The sequence below is a fragment of the Cherax quadricarinatus genome, chromosome 19 (assembly GCF_038502225.1).
Source record: "Cherax quadricarinatus isolate ZL_2023a chromosome 19, ASM3850222v1, whole genome shotgun sequence".
Classification (NCBI taxonomy): Eukaryota; Metazoa; Arthropoda; class Malacostraca; order Decapoda; family Parastacidae; genus Cherax; species Cherax quadricarinatus.
Genome location: NC_091310.1, coordinates 17,622,426 through 17,646,509, shown reverse-complemented (window position 1 = coordinate 17,646,509; position 24,084 = coordinate 17,622,426). Strand labels below are relative to the sequence as shown.

Here is a 24,084-nt window from a genome sequence, read left to right as displayed (position 1 = left end):
GAAGAGAGCTTCACGGCATCGTAACTGAGTTGAGATACTCTCGTCTTGGAGAGAGAAAAAAAATGCGCTTCGCTATGCACCATCTTATTAACACAGCGTTTAACAAAACTGAAAGTATTATTTCTTTTTGGCATTAAAAGATCAGTCACTAGCTGAACAGTTTTAGATACAATCCATATAAATAGATAATAAACTTTTATTATTTATTCGGAAAATTTTAGTAAAAGCTTATTAACAGCAAGGCTGCCGAAAAAATAAGGAAAATTGAGCACCTAAATGCCATCTGAACTAAAATGCTAACGTTTAGCGTTTTAAAAACAAAGCCTTTTCAAAACCTGCACTACAAGGTATTACTCAGCCCTTGTTTCAAGTTGTTGGTAGTGTTTTTTTTAGTAGTGGTAGCTACCACTACTACTACCTCTTCTTCTTCTACTACAACTACTGTTGAAAGTAAGACACATGTGCGGCGTCTGGTTGTCTTTGTTGTGGACGTTTCGCCATCCAGTCAGCCACTGGATGGCGAAACGTCTACGATGGGGATGCCCGGGCGTTGTGCATGTGTCTTAATTTCATCCTGTCGGTATTATATACAATTCTTGTACTACTACTACCACCTCTTCCTGCCTATATATAGCCGTCCTGCTCCACCTATGTTAGTGTGACTTTGTCAATGGTCCAAGTCGGACCGAAACGTCGACGTAAGCTTCTCTCTTTTATGTGCGGGTTATTTGTGTAAGAGTTATTGGAAATTGAATGTTCGGTTGCTTCAAGATGTTGAGGGGAGGGTCCTATTTGCACAATGGTGGAAAGGCTTATGGGAAGGGATGGAAGTCAATGGGGATGTGTTGAGATGGTGGGATGTGACGGCGAAGACGAGGATTCGAGAGTTCTATGTCCGACAGGGAAGGCACGAGAATCAGTTGGCTTATGGGCTTATTAGGTATCTTGAGGGGCAGTTAAGGGAGTATTATGAGAGAGGAAGGGGGGGGATGGGAGCCCCTGTGGCTGACATAGAAGGAGTGAAGGAACGCCTAATGGAAGTGCAAAATGAGAGGTTTGATGCGGCAAGGGTTTTAGGGGGGTTGGAGGAGGTCATGTGGGGTGATAGGCCATCGGAGTGTGTCCTGCGAGGGCAGGGGCGCCGGCGCGTTGCAATGGAAATGGTGGGTTTAAGAGTTCTTGAGGACATCGAGGGGTATAGGGAGGGACAAGATTTGGTGACGACGGAGGGGATGGGAGGGTATGTTGATTCTTGGCTTAGTGCACATATGAGGAGTGTGGGTGTGAGAGAGGGGGCTTTAAGAGAGACAGGGTGATGGGTGTGGAGTGTACTGGACAGGGACGACAGGGAACAGTTACAGGGGCCTATTGTGGAGGAAGAGGTGTGGACGGCTTTAATGAGTATGAGCAGGGGTAAGGCACCGGGGATAGATGGGCTGCCTGCGGAGTTTTACATACAGCATTGGGGAGTATTAAAAGATTTTTTGGTGCAATTATTTAATATCATAAAAGAGAGGGGTGCGTTGGGACCTTTGCAGGCGACAGCGCTAGTAGTTTTGGTGCCAAAGGGTGAAAGTCAGTGCACAGTGAGAGATTACCGGATGATATCACTCATGTGCGCAGACTACAAACTTTTTGCAAAAATTTTGGGAAATCGTATAAAAAAGGTCATTGGAAAGGTAATAGTGAGGGGTCAATATGGGATTCCGGGGAGATCAATGTATGAGGGGCATGGGGTTATTAGAAGGTTTATTGAGGGTCCACAAGAGGGGGAACGAGGGGTATTGGCGTTGGATTGGAGAACGGCATATGACAGTGTCGAGAGGGAGGCTCTGTGGAGAATCATGGAGTGGCAAGGGTTCGGGGAGGACATTGTCAATTGGGCACGTACTTTATATCGGGGAGCTGGGATGTGTGTACAGATAAATGGGAGGGTGGGGTTGCATGTGAAAATGGGCAGGGGATTGAGGCAAGGTTGCCCATTGTCACAAATATTATTTGCATGTTTACAGAATCCGTTTTATAGGGCAGTGGAAAGGTGCATACAGGAGGGGGTAAGGGAGGACATACGAGGTGGGAGTCCCAGTATCATAGGTTACGTTGATGACACAACTGTCCTAGTGAGTGGGAGGGAGGGATTGGAGGGTCTGGAGAGAGTTATAGATGTTTTTGGGATGGCAACAGGTATGGCAGTGAATGTGCATAAATCAAAGCTCATGATATTGGGTGAATGGGATGGGCAGGAGGGCGGGGGTGGGGGGGTGAGGTGGAGTGTCGTGGACCGGGTGAAAATTTGTGGAGTTGTGTATATGGGTAATGCTCAGATGGCGAGGGAGAATAATTCAAAGGGTGTGGTAGATAGGGTATTGGGAAGATTGTCAGGATTGAGGCCGACACATCTTACGCTACACCAGAGGGTCATTGTGGTCAATGTGCTTTTGTACAGTAAAATATGGCATGTGGCAGCTTTGTACCCTTTGGTGTATGGGGATGTCCGGAGATTGTTGAGCAGAGTTTTCCGTTTTATCTGGGGTTCGGGATGCGATTGGTTGAAAAGAGAGGTGGTAACACTTCCGGTGGCCTTGGGAGGGCTGGGGTTAATTCATTTGGAAAGAAGGTTGAAGTGTGTATATGTGAAACATGGGTTGCTAAGAGCTCGGGGGGAAGGGAGTGGAGGGTTGGGGATGCTGCAGGGAGATCTTCGGAGATGGTGGAAGGGACAAGATTTGAGAGATGGTGAGGAGTTGTTGCGTCTATTGATGATGGTCAGAGAGCCGAGAAACATGCGGGTAGGGTCCATGGAGAGGAAGATATGGCCTAGGGTGGTAGTGGCAACGGAAGGAGTGTACCCGATGTACGCATGGGAAGACATTTGGGGCCGATTAAAAGGGTTACGCATCCGGCCACGCGTGAGGGAGGTAATGTATAGGTTTCTTCACGGAATATTGCCGTCTGGGGTTGTTTTACGAAATAGGCGAATAAGGGAGGGTGGGGTGTGTCAGGTTTGTGGGGTAGATGAATCAGCTTTTCATGTAGTTTATTTTTGTGAAAGCCTAGGGATTGTGCGGGAATGGTTAGGGAAAGTAATCCGGTATGTGGGGGGGAAAGGGTTGTCGGTTTTGAGAGCGCTCAGTTTAGATATAGGTGGGGTTGGGGTAAAGGTTCAAAGGGCAGTGGCTTACTTAATGGTTGATTTTGTGTATATATCATGGGCAATGAGAGACAAAGGGGCGGAGGAACGTAGGATGGCCATAGCAGCATCCTTTTATAGAACAAAGTGTCGCAACAGGGAAATATATGGTAGGAGGTGGGAGAGGGATTTCTCGGAGGGCTACAGGGACTTTCTTTTGATGGATTTATGGTCTTTATAAGCGGTCAGGGGAATGAACGGGCTGGCCTTCCCAGGGGGGGGGGTGTTGCAGAGGTCGATTGTGTGAGTGTGTGTGGAATTGTGTGAGGAAAGAATGTTAAGGTGATATTCAATGTGATATTCAATGTAATGTCTTGGTGTTATTGTGAACACCGATGATTATAATTTATCTAAGGATTCCTTCATGTTTTGTAAGGATGTACATAAGCATGTTAGTATATAAGCATATTTTAACCTGTAATTATACATGTCTACCTATATATGAGCAATGTAACTTGTCATAATAATGAGGCATTCATACCTGTTTTTTAACTAGTGGAACGTTTTGGTATTGTATATAATGTAAGATCTTGCCTGGGGGTGTTTTTGCTTATATATTGTTACAGATGTTTTTTTTTCACATTTTCATTATATATGTTCAAGTGAATGAGTTTTTGATCTTGTGTATTGCCTGGTGAAACTGGTCAGTTTTTCATTTGGGGGGGGAGGGGTTGGAGTTTAAGTAATCTCTGCAATAACAGGTCATGTGATACACATGTCATATTATTTTAGATGTCTAATGTTGTCCATTCTCTGTAGGATGTGATGTATAGATTATCTCCGACAGTGTAAATAATCTGTCTGCTGGAGGGAATAATGTGTAAATTTATTTATTATTGTGGTAGGTTTATGTGTGTAGCGTGTTTTTAGGGTGATATATTATAAGATGCTAATTACTATCAAGGACTGTTGGTAGTTATGAGTGGTGACGGCAGACAGTTACTAGGCATGTGGGGGGGGGAGGGTGAAGTGTCAGCGGTAGTGTCTTAAACCCACCACCGTGAACGATATTAATTCTTACCATAGGGTATATGAGGGTAGGGTGGATTGTGTTCTATGGTGGATGTGAGCCATCAGGTTCAGACATTCCTTGTATTATAGTGTCAGCCGTTTAGCTGGCTGGATTGTGTTTATATATATATTGTCATTGAAGTTTTTAATGCTTTTACAAATGTGTATGTATAAGAGATTTGTCACTGTGTATCTAAGGTGAAAGTGGCACGTTTTCATGGGGGGGGAGTGTAAGCTTTACTGGGTGGGTTGTATATATATATATATATATATATATATATATATATATATATATATATATATATATATATATATATATATGACCACCTTTTCATGTGAAGCACAGTACGTACAAGCGGTGTTTGATTTGAGTGCAGCAGCCAGTTCTGTCATTATATATGTGCTTCTTCAGTACTGTGTAGTCACAGTTGATTATTGTTCACTGCCTGTATCTTGTTACATATTGATTATGTACCCATATATTTTTGTACCTGAGTTTTAAATAAAAAAAAAAAAAAAAAAAAAAAAAATCCTAATTCTTACCCCTCCCGTGTCCCTCATCCCCCAGGAAATATACAGAAAATCCACCACTACATACATAATCGCCCTTTTCACTTCTCTGGAGACCCCGCGTACTTCTAATGTTAAGGCTCGCAGGGTCTCTACATTACCCCCACCCATCAACCTAAAAACCTTCGCTAACCACACTCTTACCTCCCTCAACTCTTCACAGAAATAAACCGCATGAAAAGCTGTTTCCTGTTCTCCACAGTGATCGCAGGTCTGTTCCCTCACTAATCCCATTGAACACAAAACAGCTTTCGATGCTAATATCCCCATTATAAATCTATATACAAACTCCCGTACTCTCGGCATTAACTTAAGCTTTCGAAAGTCATTCCATATCATACCCCAATCATACAAGGGATAAACCGATACCGGGTACCCTGTATGATTTCCGGCCTTCTGCTCATCGTCACCAAACGCCCCATCCTAAGTTTTTCCACCTCCCTAATCAATAACAATAACCTCAGCATATCCTCGCATTCAATTAATTCTTTTCCGCTCGACCATCTCCGCTCATCCTCCATCACTTTCCCCACTCTAACCCCTCTTTCCCCCCCCCCTCCCTAACGAACCTGTTTCACATATAAGGCCTTTACTCTCGGCCCCAACGCTAAAAGGCCTACACCTCCACTGCGTATATTCGACATCACCACCACCTTGCTTAGCCATGCCCTCCCGAAACCCCAAACATAACGTAATGCCCTCCTCTGAATCTCATGTACGTCTGGAGTCCGCAGTGGATACACCACAGCCATACTCCACACTTTACTATAAACTAATGAATTTACAATTATCGCCGCTGTTGTAAGGTGACGTCCCCCGCCCATAAACTCCTTAACCTTTTTACTGCCTTCTCCACCACCACCTCCGAATTCACCTGCCTAGCCTCCCGCACATCTGTCATGTATATAACTCCACAAATTTTTAGCCTAGCCACTACTTCCCACCCAAACTCCAACCCCAAGCCCCCTCCCCACCCAGGCACCCACCTCCAGCAAACTTGATTTTGCTCTGTTCACCCGCATGCCAGATGCCCTCCCGAAAAGCTCCAACACACTTTCCACCGTACGCAATCCCTCCACTCCGGCTATCAGAACAGGGGTATCATCCACATACCCCACCACATCTATACACCCATCCTTCTCCCCATTTAAAATCCCCCTCCCCTCAACGAGCCCATAAAATGGATGCTGCATACACGCAAACAATATTTGAGACAGGGAACACCCCTGTCTCAAACCCCTCTCCATCCTTACAGGCCTTCCCAACCTGCCATTAATTTGTACTCGCACCATTTCAGATGAATACATTATATCAACCCACCTCACCACTCCCATGCCAAAACCGAGATGCAACAAACTAGCTCTCAGAAAGTTTCTATCCACACAGTCGTATGCATTTTCCCAATCAATGCCCAAAAGCCCTCCCCCGTTGCAACCCTCCAAAAAATCCCTAATGCGGCCATGCCCATCTCTCATGCTTCTGCCCGGATTACCCATCTGCCCCTTATGAATAACCCCACCTAACACCTTCATCCTATTGCCCAGTATCTTCGCGAAAATCTTGTAGTCGGCACACATTAGCGAAATAGCTCTGTACTCACTCGATACTCTTCCCTCTTGCTTTTTGCATACTAATACGACTACACCCGTTCGCTGAGTCTGTCCTAACTGTCCCTCCCGTCGCATACAATTCATGACCCTCACCAGACAGTACTTAATGTGCTCTCATTGAATTCTATAAAAATCATTTGATATCCCATCTATACCCGGTGCCTTGCCAGTACTCATGTTGAACACAGCCTCCTCAACTTCCCCCATGCTAATCTCACCTCCCATCCCCATGCCCTATTCTCCACATAACCCTAAACCTCTCCCTCCCCCCATACCTCCTCAATAGCATAGCCCTCTCCCTCCTTCCCCCACTTCTTTTGGAACCAGAAATCAGCATAATTGCTCATGCCTTCTGTAGTATTCAGTATCTGTCCCTTATGATAACCACCCATATCCTCACTTACCTCCAAGTTTAAAATAGTCAAATCCTTCTGCCTTACCCTAAAACCTCGCAAAACACTTCCCGAAGGCTTATCACCCCACAGCACAGCCTCCATTCCCGCCCTTACACGTACAGCATCAAATCTACCATCATGTAACTCTGCCAACCTGTCCTTGAGTTGCACCATGTTTCCGTACTGCTCCCCCCCCCTTCCTCATAACACCCATTTAGCTGATATTCAAAATAATTTTGCAACCCATACCTCCACCCTGCCTCTTCCCTTCCCTTCCTTTTATAAAAACCTGCTATACCCGGCTTAGCGTGCCTTTCCCACCATTCTAAGACACACGACTCCACCTCTCTAGAATCCCAAAAAGTTTGCCACCATTCCCCAAAAGCCATACTCACCTCCTCACTCCTCACGAGTCCTGCATTTAATTTCCAATAACCCGATTGTATCCTAACCATACGCTCCCAATCAAGATCTGCCATAACTGCCCTATGATAAGAAAACCCCACATCAAAAATCCTGACTCCCAACACACGTACAGCTTCTGTTGCATAGATCCTATCTAATTTTGCAGCATAATCCCATCTGACAAGCGTATACTCAACCTGCCAACCACCCCTCCCCACAACATCCAAAACCCCCACGTCTCCAAACACATTACGTATCATGCCCAACATACACTCTGCCCCCCTCGGTTCCACATCCCCACCCCTAATAACACAATTCCAATCTCCCCCTATGACAGTGACTAAAGGTAAACCCCTTAAATAGTACATCAAAAATTCCTTCACAAAGTCCTCCTTGACTCGTGCGTTGCCATCCGCCGGCATATACACTCCTATAAAACAAACCCTCGTTGCACCCCATTCTCCCTCCACCCGCACGACCCTCCCCCCCTCCTCCCACCCGAAAATACGCAATGGACTGGTTTCCTTTACAGCCACAGCAACCCCACCTTTCAACCTCAAAGAGCCACTCACATACAGCTTATATCCTTTCAAAGACAACTCACAACCAAACTTATAATTATACTCCTGAATGAAACATATATCTACATTAAATCTCTTTAAAAACCATTCCACCCATACTCTTTTAACCTCGGCTCTCAGGCCATTAACATTGATCGTTACAACCTTGAATTATGACAGTAAAGGCGGCTTGCCCCGCCGCCTTGGAATGGCACCCGCGTGACCTGGCTGCTGACTAGAGCCCCGTTTGTCACCTTGTCTGTCCAGTCCCCCAACCCCCTCCTTATCCTTTGAACCTTTCAGTACTTCAGCACCGCTACACCTACTCTCCAGGAGATCCAACCTGGGCTTCCAAGACTTCTTCCCAGGTCTCTGCCCTGGCGTTAAGACGTCATCCATATCAGACGTCCCAGCTGTTCTCTTGCGTAAACCTCCGTCTCCACATGTGACCTCTTCCATGCACGCTCTGTGCACCTCAGCCACTACCGTGTGCTTCTTCCCCTCATTGCACACGGTTTTCCCACGACCCGATGAGACTGTAGTCTCCTCCAATGAGCGTCCACGCTGCTCATCATCCAGACTCCCCTCCACCTCACTCATGAAGGTATTCAAAACCTCATCCAGCATTCCATCCTGTTGCATTACAGGCTCACCGTCATCGTTCGTCGTCGTCGTCTGCTCAGGCCCCGTCCCCACAGGTAACGTAGCACATGAGTCCATCTCTGCCTCTGCTTTATCCACTTCCTCACTCCAACTGCACGATGCCTGCCTTTCGGCCGCATCTGTCTCCTGCACCACAGGACCCAACTCTTATCCACCAGTGTTGGCATCTGTTCCCTCCGTCCTGGTTTCCTATGGCATTGGGCTGCCATATGGTCAAATGATCCGCACAGCCTACAAGTCCGCCTCTGTCCTGCATAGTATACGTAGACCTGCGTTCGAAACTCTTCCAGTAAAACATACGAAGGAATTGACTGCCGTAACGCCATCTTCAGATTGAAGGATCCCTCGGGCAGTCCCACATAAGGCCCATCCTTCCACACTCCCAGTTCCGCCTCATGAATCTTGCCATAACGACGGAAGACCGCAACCACATCATACTCTGTAGCTTCAAAGGGCACATTCCTGACTATTACGTATGTCACATAGCTGGATACATCATGTAGACATACCTCCACTGCTGTATTCACGGCCATCCTCTTCTCGTGGTACTTGTCAACTATGCTAGAGTAAAATCCAGCATTTATAAATTTGATGAAAATCCTCGTAACTCCGTTAATAGCCACACCATAAAGCTTTTCATTGGGTATCCCATACACATCACGAATAATCGTAGGGAGTAGCACCTGCATTGTAGAACTGCTTAGGGCACCACGGACCAGTTCCACACAGAGAGTATTCACACGTCTGCCATGTCTATCCGCCATGTTGATTGCTCAAAACAAGCAAACTGTGCAGAAAATCAACTGAATCAGGTGCGTCTGCGCAGCACGTCCACACGGCCCGGAAGCGATGAGGACAATTAACCTTTAAATCATTCGCTGCCTGACCACGGTGGAGTGCGGTTGTGCTCGGCACCCCTCTGCTGTCTTCAGGCGAGCTCCCTCAGTACATCAACAACCATTGAGTAGTGAGGACGTGCGCTGCTCATTTTGGGATATCAAAATGGCTGAACATACAGTACGAAGAGTAAATACTATCTGCATAGAGCTGGTTCGTGGTACGTTAAGTGGAGATACGATGAACGTACTTCTCCCTAACATCATCAGGGACACATATGGTATCCCCAACGAGGAATTATATGGCGTCGCTCTTAATGGTTTGACAAGAATCTTAGTGAAATTTCTAAGAGCCGGCTTCTACACAAGAATTGTTGAGCAGTACCAGGAACAACGCATGAGTGTGAATTCAGCGATGGATGTTGTGTTACATGATGTTTCTAAGTACTTCACATGGGTGAAGGTACGGAATGTACCCTTCGAGGCCACGGCGTATGGCCTACAGGAGTTTTTTCGCAGTTATGGGACAGTGCATTCTGCAACCATGGGGGTATGGAGGGATGGTCCGTATGAAGGAATGCCGGAAGGTTCTTACACCCTTAAAATGTCTTTAACAAGGCCTATACCATCCTATGTAACGATGACCGGTTGTAGAACACAGGTTTATGTGTACTATGCGGGTCAGAGAAAAACATGTCGTCTGTGTAGCTCTTATGAGCACATGGCGGCCCAGTGTCCTAGGAGGCGGGCTCCTCGAATTCTGGAAACGCCGATTGTGATTCAACAGTCGTGTGATTTGGTGCCTGGCTCTGTTGCCTCAGGAGGCCGGAGGTCTGATCTCTGGAGCGAGGAGGTCGACCGGGAGGTGGCGGTGGCGGAGACGTGTGTCACTCTCCCAGGGGAGTCGGGGAGTCGAAGGTGATATCTGAGGAGTCTTTTGTCCAGGAAGCTTCGACTCAGGAGGGTTTACTGGCAGATGTGATCAAGGACTTTTTGGATGGGGAGGAGCCCGGTGCAGAAGGTGCCCTCAGTTTATGTGAAGTTGGAGAGCTGGAGGAACAACAAATTGTGGAGAAAGACTTGAGTAAGAAAAGGCTGGAGCATGTGGTGGCCGTGGAGGTACACCAGGAGGATTCGTCTGAGGGTGAGATGTGTGTAAGTGGAAGTTCTAGGAAAAGAACTGCGGCATCAGAGATAGACGAGGTTATTACCCCGGGGCAGAGGCCGGGGAAGAAGTCATGGGCAGCGGTTGTGGAGCCGATGCCACATAGTGGTAGAGGTGCGCCTGAGTTGCACAGTGGGAGAGGGAGGGGGGAGGTGACTGCACAGGATAACTCGAGTGGTAAGGGAATACGTAATGTGAAAAGTGCAGCGAGTAAATCCCAGCGGCATAGGGGAAAGCCGCCCCTTCTATAATTTTCAGAAGTGTCACGCTTAATGTTAATGGACTTAAGACTGAGGTTAAGAAAGTTTGGTTGGAGTGGTTTTTACGGCGGTTTGATGTAGACATTTGCTTTTTGCAAGAGCATAATCATAGGGCTGGTTGTGTGTTGAGGTTAAAAGGATATCGGATGTATGTTACCAGTGGTTTGCAATTGAAAGGTGGGGTAGCAGTGGCGATAAAGGAGACCAGCCCCTTGCGTGTCATCGGCTGGGAAGAGGGGGGGGGGGTGGGAGGGTCGTGAGGGTGGATGGTGTCTGGGGTGAGAGTCGAGCAAGTTTCGTAGGAGTTTACATGCCAGCAACTAGTAATACCAGGGTAAAAGTAGATTTTGTCTGGGAGGTACTGATGTATCACTTGAGAGGTTTGCCTGCTATAACAGTAATTGGAGGTGATTGGAATTGTGTGATTCGGAGTGGTGATGTCGAACCGAGAGGGGCGGGTTGTGTGTTGAGTGTTCTGAGGGATGTATTGCGAGATATTGGGGTTGTAGATGTGATGGGGAGGGGGGGGATACCTAGTGGAGCACACGTTCGTCCATAGGGGATATTGGACAGAATCTACATTAAGCAGGGAATAGACGTTGTGAGGGTGCAAACCCTTGACGTGGGGTTTTCTGATCACAGGGCAGTAATAGCAGATTTGATGTGGGATGGAGTGGTGCGTATTTATTCTGGGTACTGGAAATTAAATGTAAGGCTTCTTAAGGAGGAGGGGGAGGGGCCTTTTTTCAGTGATTGGTGGTTGCCTTTTTGGGAGGTTAGGGACAGGGAGATAGATCTGTTAGATTGGTGGGAAATGCAGGCCAAACCTGGAATAGCGAATTTTTTTAAGGTAAGGGGACGAGAAGAGGTGAGGTGGCGTTTTGGGTTGCAAAATTATCTGGAGGGACAGTTGCAAGATTGTTATGTTGGGGGAGGTGGTAGGAGGGATGAAATGGACAGTCTGCGGAGTAGAATCATTGAATTACACAATGATAGGTTTGATGCAATTAGGGTTAGGGCGGGGTTAGAGGATGTTTTGTGGGGTGATAAGCCGTCTGGGTATGTTTTACGTAAATTTAGGGATCGACAGAGTGTAACCACCATTCTACAATTGGAGACAAGCCCTGGGGTGGGAGGGTTTCCAGTGGGTCGAGTCCTATCCAATATGGAAAGTATGAGTCTTTATGCTGATAGTTGGTTTAGGGAGAAATGGAGTTGGAGGGAGGGGGGTTCCTGGGAGGGTATTTTTGAAGGGGGGTTCCATAGCGTTTTAAGTGAGCAGGATAGAGTGGGGTTGGAGGTTGGTATAAGTGAGGTTGAGGTGGAAGAGGCAGTTTTCGGGATGAGTACCGGGAAAACACCAGGGATAGACGGTATACCAAATGATTTTTATAGAGCACATTGGGGGTGTATTAGGCAGTGTTTTGTTAGGCTATTGGACCATATGTTAACTAGTGGGAAGTTGGGCACATCGCAAAGTACGGGTGTCATAGTTTTGGTGCCAAAGAAGAGGGGGGGGTAGAGAGTTGAGTGCTTACCGTGCAATATCTTTGATGTGCGCGGATTACAAGGTTTTTGCGAAAATTTTGGGTAATAGACTGAAGAAGGTCATGGGGTCGGTGATACATGGGGGACAGTTTGGTATCCCGGGGAGGAGTATGCGGGTAGGTCATGGTCGTATTCGGGATTTTCTTGAGGGTAGTAATAAGGGAGGTATTCTAGGTCTGGATTGGGAGAAAGCTTATGATTATGTGGATAGGGAATTTTTGATTGAGAGTATGGTGAGAATGGGTTTTGGAGGGAGGGTGGTTGGATGGGTGAGGACTTTGTATGAGAATGCATCAATGAGAGTACAGGTAAATGGGAGGTTGGGTAGTTCTGTAAGCATGGGGAGGGGTTTAAGGCAGGGGTGTCCACTCTCCCAAATACTCTTTGCATGTATGCAGAATCCTTTCTATGTTCTGGTTGATGGTGGGATGGGAAGGATGGGGGAGAGTGGAGGATATTGTGGGAATATTGTTGGTTATATAGATGATACAACTGTTTTACTTAATGAGATAGAAGATTTAAGAAAAGTGGGAAGGGTAATTGAGATTTTTGGGAATGCTACTGGGATGAGAGTTAATAAGCAGAAATCACGGTTGCTGGAGGTAGGCGCTTGGGTAGGAGGGACCTTGGGGGAGGAGTTTGGTTGGATAACTGTAGATAGGCTAAAGATTTGTGGGATTTTGTTTTTGGCAAATGCACAGGAGAGCAGGAGGGTTAATTCAGAAATGGTAATGGACAGAGCTTTGAGTAGGCTCAGGAGTTTAAGGGCCGGGGATGTAACCTTGCATCAAAGGGTTGTGGTGGTAAATACGCTGATTTATAGTAAGGTGTGGGGAGTGGCGGAAATTTACCCATTACGAAGTCAGGATATTATGGAAATGCAAAGAAGAGTCTTAAGGTATGTGTGGGGTTATGGGAGGGCGTGGTTGGGCAAAGATGTAGTAATGACTGCGGTAAGGCAGGGAGGACTGGGATTGATTGCATTAGGGTCTAGGGTGAAGGCGCTATATGTGAAGCAGAGGTATATTCGGGCAGCGGGGGAAAGGGGTCTTCGGGTGGGGGAGGTGATGGGGGATATCCGCAAATGGTGGGGTGGCAGGGACTTAGTGGAGTGTGAAGATATGTTGCGGTTTATGTTAAAGGTATGCAATGTTAAAAAACTCAAGGTAAAACGGTTAGTGGGTGTGGGTCGTCGTCATGAATTAATGCAAGGGATGGCAGTTTATCCCACATATGATTGGAGAGTGATATGGGTGGAATTTAGTAATTTAAGAATACCGGCAAGAGCGAGGGAATTAGTATATAGATTTCTTATGGGGACGTTAGCATCGAAAGAGGTGCTAAGACGAATGGGTTTTGTGAGAGAGGCGTCATGCGGTTTTTGTGGGGAAGTTGAAACGGCTTTTCATGTAGTATATTTTTGTTCTGCATTGGAGGTGGTAAGATTGTGGTTGAAGAGGGTTTTCTTTTTATTGGGGGGGGGACAGATATCACCCCTTAGAGCTTTAATGTTAGATATGGGAGGGGTACCCAAAGAGGTGGGAAGGGCTATCAGATACGTAATAGTTGATTACTTGTATGTTTCTTGGGGGATGAGGGAGGTGGAGGGGAACATTAGGATAAAAGCGTTGGCGGCGAGTTTTTATAGGACAGCATGTAGGAACAAACAATTATATGGGGGAAGGTGGTTAATTAGTTTTCCGGAGGGTTATCGTGGACTTACTGTTGAACGTCTACTCCGTTTGGGTATGGGGTGAGAGGCAAGGGGTTGGTCTCTTCAGTGGTGCGCCCTCTTGGAGTGATTGGAAGCCTGATGAGGAAGGTTGATTGGTTTGCAAGGTGGTTGATGTGGGTAAAGTTTATTTGTAGGGAGCCGTTGGGGGCTCCGGAGTATGTAGACCTTATGAATTTGTAAAATCACAGAGTCAAAAGTTGTATGTGATTTTCGATTTTTTCTCTTATTGTCATAAGAACCATTTTATAGATGAATGGTTCAGAGAACCGACATGTTGATAAATTAGACACATGTGCAACTCTTGGGTATCTTTATTGAGGAAACGTAGGAAATGCTAAGGAAGAGTCTACTCACCTGGAGAGGACAGACGGTTCCTGGAAAGATTAACAAAAATCTTAGTGGGTTGAATATAAATATTCTTAATAAAAAAGGGAAGAATATTACACTAATATTACCAAGGGATTCCTAAAGCAGCAATAAAAGACAGTGATTAAAACCACATTGGTACTTTATGCAAAAACAAACCATAAAGTTGCATGATGTTCTACATGTCCTTAATAGATGCCTAAACTTCCCAGGAGTCCGAACTAGCGATTACCTGTTATGCCTATAGGACTAGGAGATCCGCTATTTTAAGTCTTGTATTAACCCACAAAATCTTGAGTTTGTCTTTGAGTCATCCTTTCTACTGGTATGAGCGAAGCACGAGAGTTAATAATCTAACGAGTTTGCTGATGCTATCGTTGGTATAAACAGGTATATCACCTTGCTATTTGCTCTTAAAACGTAATTACATTCACGAAAGCTACGTCTCACGACCTGCATAAGTTAAATGCACTGACACTGTCCCCCTGGAGAGCCTGTGACGCGACACAACATTCCTGTGCATTGTCGTATTCCACAGCCTTCATACTTTCTGAAAAAAAATTACATTGTTTGACGTATAACGTCAAGTAACAACTCAATCTACACAACTAACATTTATCTGAAAAATAATTTTCCTTCTAGCAACACTTCTTCCTTTGCCTGACGCAAACAATTCAGTGGTTCTTTCTCAAGTTGTACGATTATTTCCACCGTGCATTAATGATTCATACTTTACAATTATATAATATGGTGATCCAAATAAATAATGACATGTTGGTTCCATTGAATCATTTGCTCAGCTACAAGACTTTTACATGAAAAAAGTAAATCTTTCCATACATAGGTCAGTTTTTTAGATGAATGGTTCAGAGAACCGACATGTTGATAAATTAGACACATGTGCAACTCTTGGGTATCTTTATTGAGGAAACGTTTCGCCACACAGTGGCTTCATCAGTCCATACAAAGGAGAATATTGAAGAACAGGAGGACAATGAGGTAATCAATCCCTCAACCTTGAGTCGATGTGGTTAGTCCATCAATCTTGAATAGAATACGGCATACGTGCTGAGAAGGAGCTTATAAACCGTTGGCAGGAGAGGTGCAGCAGTCATAGGTGGTGTCACATTTGTTCAATGTGGAAACGTTTCCTCAATAAAGATACCCAAGAGTTGCACATGTGTCTAATTTATCAACATGTCGGTTCTCTGAACCATTCATCTAAAACCTGTCAGACACTGCAACTTCTTGGGATCTTAATACTTGGGAATTATTCGCTCGCCTAATTCTTGGGCACGACCTACTTCAACATTGAACAAATGTTACACCACCTATGACTGCTGCACCTCTCCTGCCAACGGTTTATAAGCTCCTTCTCAGCACGTATGCCGTATTCTATTCAAGATTGATGGACTGACCACATCGACTCAAGGTTGAGGGACTGATTACCTCATTCTCCTCCTGTTCTTCAATATTCTCCTTTGTAAGGACTGATGAAGCCACTGTGTGGCGAAACGTTTCCTCAATAAAGATACCCAAGAGTTGCACGTGTGTCTAATTTATCAACATAGGTCAGTAAATCACCTAAAATCGTGTTACAACCCAATGCGGTAACAAGATTGGGTTAGACGAAAGAAGTTTAATCTTTCATCGTAAAATTCTTGAAGACAGAGAGAGAACTGTTCTTCCCTGTATTGTATACCGTTCATGTACAGACCTGTTCTTCCCTGTATTGGACTGAAGAAGTCACTGGTTTGCGAAACGTTTCCTCAGTAAGGATTCCCAAATGCTGCCCAGGTCTCTCATTCTTCAACTTGTCGGGTTTCTAAACTATTTACATGAAATTCTTCATTAGGCGAACTACGCTAATGATTTCTTGCAGATTTCTGAAACCATAGAATGTTCCTGTGAAGAGGTCAAACCTTAAGAATGAGATGACGACTTATGTTATTCCTATGTACCGAATACACAACCCATAAAAGCTTTTTATACCGCTTATGTAATTTAGATAATTATTAGAGGAACACCGTGTAATTAAAGAAATCTTACCTAATTGCCAGTTTTATAATGCTGTTGAATTAAATAATTTTGAAGAAAAAAGCACACGTTAACACTGGAACGTGTGTGTAACCGGGAATCCAGCAAAGGCAATTTAATAGTATAGTGAGCATCAGTAGATGACTCGATGCCATTTATAATATTAAATTACTTGGAAGGTATCAATATTAAATTACTTGGAAAGCATCAATATTAAATTACCTGGAAGGGAACCAATCGTGGAAGCACGGAAAGCCCCAACCTCTTGTGGAACCATGGAGAGCCCCACCCACTCACGGAGATATAAAGGGCCCCAATCACCCACGGAAACAACACTGCAGCTTGGAAGAAAGCTACCATTAGAACACCTTCATCGACCAACGATCTCACCTCTCTAATTACTCCATGTTGCGAGTAACTTTCGTCAGAGTGGTGGTTACTGGACCTTCGTCTTCACTATCAGGATTGGTGCGTCGGTGGCTGCCTACCCAAGGGCAGGAAGCCTCCCTCTGCACTCCTGTTGCTGTCTGAAGTCTCCACGCCTCAGCCTGTATGTGAAGTCTGCACGCCATACAGCTAGTGTTGGCTCTCCTCACTGCTCACAGCCAGTGTTGCCTCTCCTCGCCGTTCGCAGCCAGTGTTGCCTCTCTTCGCCGTTCGGGGCATACAGTGCTCTATCAAGCTACAGCTCACCACCTCAGTGTCCTGTGCCTCCAGCGACGGATTCCACAAGAAAACTTTAAAGTTATAGCCAGGCAAGTACGTGTGTCTACTTCACACGCACTTGCCTAGCCGATTATTCTCACAGATTTGGCCGCCACATCTGATTTACGATGCCTTCAGTGCCTTCCACTTCCTTCCCCCTTACCACTCCTCTACCGCCAACACCTGCCTCTACTCCGTCTACTCCTACCTCTAAGGCCTACCCTGCCTCTACCTCTTCCAAACCCAATTCTTTCTCGCTTAACCTCAAATACTCTAATTCTGATCATGCCACTATCTGTCCTGGAAATTTATTGTACCAGATCACTGGCGCACCTCAGCTGAAAGTCTTTAAAACCAACTAAGGCTTCAAACCCCTTGACAGACATTCTTACGAAACGTACACCTCAACCGAGACCAGACAAAAACTTCTCAACGCAGGCTTCACTATTATTTGGACTCCTGAGCACCGCGCCAAATGCACAATGATCGCAAAACCCGTTGAATATTCTCTCCTGACTGCCTATGACACAGACAAAGAAGACTTAATGAAAGACATTAGTACTAAGAACAAAGTCTCTGTTGACGATATTTACAGACCTGAAAACTCTACCATCCTCAATATATGCTGTTCAACTCCTTCTGACGCCTCTACACTCTTCAATCAAGGAATCCTTGCCAAGACCATCCGCATACCTCCAAACACTCTTCACTCCGAACTTCCACCCCATCACACAATGTCTGAAATGCTACAAATTCGACCACGACAAAAACTCATGCACATCCACACAAATCTGCACCAGATGTTCAGCAACTGGCCACTTCTGGAATATTTGCAACCTCCCCCTTAAATGTTCTAACTGCGGCGGGTCACACACTACAGTTGCAAATTCCTGCCCTTCTAGAAAATACATTCTCTCCTCCCTCAGAACTAGCCAACCTCCCTCCCTCCCCTACCCCTTCCCTGCACCAACCCCCCCCCCTTCCATACCTCCTTCCCCTACCCCCAATGCCTGGGTTACTCCACGCACTTGGTCTACCTCTTCTACTCTACACTCATCAAACACCAACACACAGACTACAAGCACCTCTCCTACACCTACACCCACACTAGGCTACAAAACTAACTGTCAACTCGCCACTGCTGCCCACTCTGCGATGGTAATCTCTCAAGCTTACCAATCAGACTACTCACATGTCCTTAACCTAATCTTGTCTGCTAACAATCTTCCCTCTTTAATTATCCCTCCTTCCTGCTTCTTTTCTAAGCCCCCTATAGCCTCTTCCTCCTCTCTCTCTCTCTCCCACTCCCCCACTTCCTACACCCACCAGCTCTCCTCCTCCCCAACCCCTCTTTACTACTTCCACCCCACCCACCAACACCCCTACTGCTGCTGCTACGACCACCCCTCCCCTCACCTCCATACCCACTTCCTCATCCCCAACCAAAGCTCCCACTTCCTCATCCCCTACCAAAGCTTCCACTTCCTCTGCATCCACCTTCGCCCACTCCTCCTCAGATACCTTCCTCCCAAAGCTCCTATTGCCTCTGGCCTAAACCATATTATCCTGAAACACCTTCCTATCATTACTGCCTACACAAACCTCCTCAATGCCTCCCTTGCCTCTGGATACTTCCCTTCCCTCTTCAAAGCTGCTACTGCTATCCTCCTTCCTAAACCCAAAAAAGACCACTCTGATCCTAGAAACTATCGCCCTATCAGCCTCCTCGAAACTTTAGGAAAACTCTTCGAAAAACTCTCCAATCATAGCCATTGCAGATACCTGGAACACAACTCTCTACTTTCTGATGGCCAGTTTGGCGTCAGTAGTCACAGATCCACACAGCATGCCATTAACTTCATTCTCAACTACATCCATAAACACAAAACAAAGAAACAGGACAGCCCTGGTTGCAAAAGACGTTGAAAAAACTTTTGACACTGTCTGGCACGAAGGGCTCAAATAAAAACTCTGCACTAACTTTATCCTGCCTCTCACTACTCGTAAACTCTTCTGCAACTTCCTAGACGGCCGTACCATGAGAATCAAATTCCAAGGCTGTTACTCTGACTACTTCACACTAAATGCTGGAGTACCCCAGGGATCTGTCCTCTCCCCTACCCTCTACATTTTATACACTAACGACATTCCAACACCTGTATACCACACCTCCATCACTCTAGCCTATGTAGACGACATTACACAACTCATCACTCACGCCAATGTAGATACACTCACACACAAAACACAAAATGAGGTCGACAGGATAGCCATCTGGGAACAAAAATGGAGGATCAAATCCAATGCAGCTAAATCCAGCATTACGTATTTTAACTATAGGAAACGTGATCCTCCATGACCCGTCGAGCTCAGAACAGCTGACACCCGCACTTACATCCCCATCACACAATCTGTCACTGTCTTTGGCGTTAATCTTGACTACCTTCTTCGCTTACACGGACACATTCACTCAAGGTATGCAATAGCTAGTAAGGCCCTTGCGGGCCTCTACAAACTACAACATGCCTCCCAACGCACCAAACTACACCTCTACAAATCCCTAATACGTCCTCTGATAACTTACTCTCCTCTAGCCCTCTCTCTTGCAGCTAAAACAAACTTACTTAAACTGCAGCGTGTCCAGAACAAGGTGCTGCGCTGAGTGCTTGATGTCAGATGGGAGGACTTCACCACAAGAGAGTCTCTCCATGCCCAATTAGACATCCCTGCGCTGAATCTGTACTGGAAGACGCTCAGTGACAAACAAACTTGAGACACATGACTACTGGACCTCTCTCCTTGACGAAGACATTCGCAGACCCGCAAACCAACACAACCTTTTCTACTCCTTGTATAATCCTGCTCCTAACCCTATTTACAAATAACCTTGGATTCTCTGAGAGGTACCTTCTCTGACAGGTACCATTCTCTGACCCACGTTCGCCTTTGTTTTTAGGTTAAGACATGGCTCAATTCTTCACTCCTCTCTAGTGCTAATCTTCGCCTGTCTCGCCCTCCCCGCTCACCCCACCGGAGTCACAATAGAAGAACCTGAATTTCTGTTCTCAATGCTTGTCCCACGATCGCTTTAGCTGCTGGGTTAAGCCCTGGCACTATTTCTACGACTAAGAAGACTCCTCTCCAGAGCTAGTCTTCGTCTGTCCCGTCTCCCCCGCTAATCCCATTTGGGATTTTACCTGAACTTGTTCGTTCGTTCGTATGGAAACAAAGAAGACCCCCAACCACCTAGAGAGATATGGAGGGCCCTAATTATCCAATAGAAATTAAAGTTTGGGGTGCCAGGTGTAAATGATAATGGGAGCCCTTTGATTGAACTTTGTATAGAAAGGGGTTTAGTTATAGGTAATACATATTTTAAGAAAAAGAGGATAAATAAGTATACAAGATATGATGTAGGGCGAAATGACAGTAGTTTGTTGGATTATGTATTGGTAGATAAAAGACTGTTGAGTAGACTTCAGGATGTACATGTTTATAGAGGGGCCACAGATATATCAGATCACTTTTTAGTTGTAGCTACACTGAGAGTAAAAGGTAGATGGGATACAAGGAGAATAGAAGCATCAGGGATGAGAGAGGTGGAGGATAGATGGGCTAATGAGAGCATAGGCAATGGGGTCGAAGAGGTATGGGGTAGGTTTAAAAATGTAGTGTTAGAGTGTTCAGCAGAAGTTTGTGGTTACAGGAAAGTGGGTGTGGGAGGGAAGAGGAGCGATTGGTGGAATGATGATGTAAAGAGAGTAGTAAGGGAGAAAAAGTTAGCATATGAGAAGTTTTTACAAAGTAGAAGTGATCCAAGGAGGGAAAAGTATATGGAGAAAAAGAGGGAGGTTAAGAGAGTGGTGAAGCAATGTAAAAAGAGAGCAAATGAGAGAGTGGGTGAGATGTTATCAACAAATTTTGTTGAAAATAAGAAAAAGTTTTGGAGTGAGATTAAAAAGTTGAGGAAGCCTAGAGAACAAATGAATTTGTCAGTTAAAAATAGGAGAGGAGAGTTATTAAATGGAGAGTTAGAAGTATTGGGAAGGTGGAGGGAATATTTTGAGGAATTGTTAAATGCTGATGAAGATAGGGAAGCTGTGATTTCGTGTATAGGGCAAGGAGGAATAACACCTTGTAGGAGTGAGGAAGAGCCAGTTGTGAGTGTGGGGGAAGTTCGTGAGGCAGTAGGTAAAATGAAATGGGGTAAGGCAGCCGGGATTGATGGGATAAAGGTTGAAATGTTAAAAGGAGGTGGGGATATAGTTTTGGAGTGGTTTGTGCAACTATTTAATAAATGTATGGAAGAGGGTAAGGTACCTGAGGATTGGCAGAGAGCATGCATAGTTCCTTTGTATAAAGGCAAAGGGGACAAAAGAGTGCAAAAATTATAGGGGGATAAGTCTGTTGAGTATACCTGGTAAAGTGTATGGTAGAGTTATTGTTGAAAGAATTAAGAGTAATACGGAGAATAGGATAGCAGATGAACAAGGAGGCTTTAGGAAAGGTAGAGGGTGTGTGGACCAGGTGTTTACAGCGAAACATGTAAGTGAACAGTATTTGGATAAGGCTAAAGAGGCTTTTGTGGCATTTATGGACTTGGAAAAGGCGTATGATAGAGTGGATAGGGGGGCAATGTGGCAGATGTTGGAGGTGTATGGTGTAGGAGGTAGGTTACTGAAAGCAGTGAAGAGTTTTTACGAGGATAGTGAGGCTCAAGTTAGAGTACATAGGAAAGAGGGAAATTATTTCCCAGTAAAAGTAGGCCTTAGACAGGGATGTGTGATGTCACCGTGGTTGTTTAATATATTTATAGATGGGGTTTTAAGAGAAGTAAATGCGAAGGTCTTGGCAAGAGGCGTGGAGTTAAAAGATAAAGAATCACACAAAGTGGGAGTTGTCACAGTTGCTCTTTGCTGATGACACTGTGCTCTTGGGAGATTCTGAAGAGAAGTTGCAGAGATTGGTGGATGAATTTGGTAGGGTATGCAAAAGAAGAAAATTAAAAGTGAATACAGGAAAGAGTAAGGTTTTGAGGATAACAAAAAGATTAGATGATGAAAGATTGGATATCAGATTGGAGGGAGAGAGTATGGAGGAGGTGAATGTATTCAGATATTTGGGAGTGGACGTGTCAGCGGATGGGTCTATGAAAGATGAGGTAAATCATAGAGTTGACGAGGGGAAAAGGGTGAGCGGTGCACTTAGGAGTCTGTGGAGACAAAGAACTTTGTCCTTGGAGGCAAAGAGGAGAATGTATGGGAGTATAGTTTTACCAATGCTCTTATATGGGTGTGAAGCATGGGTGATGAATGTTGCAGCGAGGAGAAGGCAGGAGGCAGTGGAGATGTCATGTCTGAGGGCAATGTGTGGTGTGAATATAATGCAGAGAATTCGTAGTTTGGAAGTTAGGAGGAGGTGCAGGATTACCAAAACTGTTGTCCAGAGGGCTGAGGAAGGGTTGTTGAGGTGGTTCGGACATGTAGAAAGAATGGAGCGAAACAGAATGACTTCAAGAGTGTATCAGTCTGTAGTGGAAGGAAGGTGGGGTAGAGGTCGGCCTAGGAAAGGTTGGAGGGAGGGGGTAAAGGAGGTTTTGTGTGCGAGGGGCTTGGACTTCCAGCAGGCTTGCGTGAGCGTGTTTGATAGGAGTGAATGGAGACAAATGGTTTTTAATACTTGACGTGCTGTTGGAGTGTGAGCAAAGTAACATTTATGAAGGGATTCAGGGAAACCGGAAGGCCGGACTTGAGTCCTGGAGATGGGAAGTATAGTGCCTGCACTCTGAAGGAGGGGTGTTAATGTTGCAGTTTAAAAACTGTAGTGTAAAGCACCCTTCTGGCAAGACAGTGATGGAGTGAATGATGATGAAAGTTTTTCTTTTTTCGGGCCACCCTGCCTTGGTGGGAATCGGCCAGTGTGTTAATAAAAAATAATTAATAATAAAAAATTAAACCCATGAGAGGATGCCCAGTGGGAAGTACGATCAATAGCAGTCTGGAGAGAGGCTACTTTAATATGACAATTAGTGCCTGCACAAGCTATAGCAAAATAAATATAGTTTCCAGAATAAAAATACCCAAGTGTTGTACATGTGTCTTATGCATCAACTTGTTAGTTTTCCAAACTATTTATTCAGTTATCTGAGGTACTGAGCAAATTCTTGGGTAACTTTGGGAAAAGGTTGGACAAGTGGGTGGGTGGAAATTACTGGTTTCGATTAAGACTTACCTTGTATGTGCCAGCAGGTCTGCTGCAGTATTCTTCCATTCTTATTTTTTAAATGAATCATTTATCCACAAAAATAACACACACAAACACAGAGAGACGGCGCACACTTGACGGAGGTCACAGGTCAACTGACAGGTCAACGGTTGTAAAGATTTGAATCCTCGCTTAGCTCCGCCCACCGCCAGGATTGCCAACCCTCCTTTTATCAAATAAGTTTATAATTCTCATTTCTTAGCATTGGCTAGGAGTCCTAATATCGGGAATACACAGATTTTGTGTATGGTCCGTCTTATCCATGAGGTGACCAACAGTGGCTCCCACTGGGGGAGTGTCGTACATCTTCTATTCTTGACATCTTGCACAATAGTCTTGCCTTGTGAAGAGGTTCTCTGTCTTTTCGGACACTTGCTGTCCCCGATGTCGTCTTGTGCTGGTAATGGTCTCATCTCAGCATCCGTGTTCAGGAATCTTAAGGGGTTCTTGTACGTGTGTTGCTACGTCGAACCTGGAGTTTTATGACTCACTTGCCATGGGTTCTAATCCCATCCACACCGTGTTTTTTTTTCCAGAGATGTAGTTTGAGAAAATTAATTCCTCAGCCTTGATCAAATGACACCTAATACTGGACATGTTTCTTACCCATCATTGTGGTATCTCATAAAGTCAGAGTCAGGCTATCTTCCTCTTAAACGAATATAATTGTCCCACTCACTGAATTGCGGAAACCCATAACAGTCCTTTCACAGAGCTCAGTATTTTTAATAGTACACAATACTGACAAGTAGACTAGTCAAACA

The 24,084-nt window shown here is 45.2% G+C and overlaps 1 long non-coding RNA gene across 1 annotated transcript in view; it reads right to left on the bottom strand.

Moving 5' to 3' along the window:
- LOC128688247 (uncharacterized) overlaps positions 1-23,464 on the bottom strand; it is a 77,680-nt gene extending 54,216 nt beyond the window's left edge. The window contains exons 1-2 of the long non-coding RNA XR_008406971.2: positions 23,288-23,464; positions 14,303-14,322 (exon numbers count right to left, since the gene is read on the bottom strand). This is a non-coding gene — a long non-coding RNA (uncharacterized lncRNA). The remainder of the gene's footprint in view (positions 1-14,302; positions 14,323-23,287) is intronic.
- Positions 23,465-24,084: the final 620 nt, after the last annotated feature.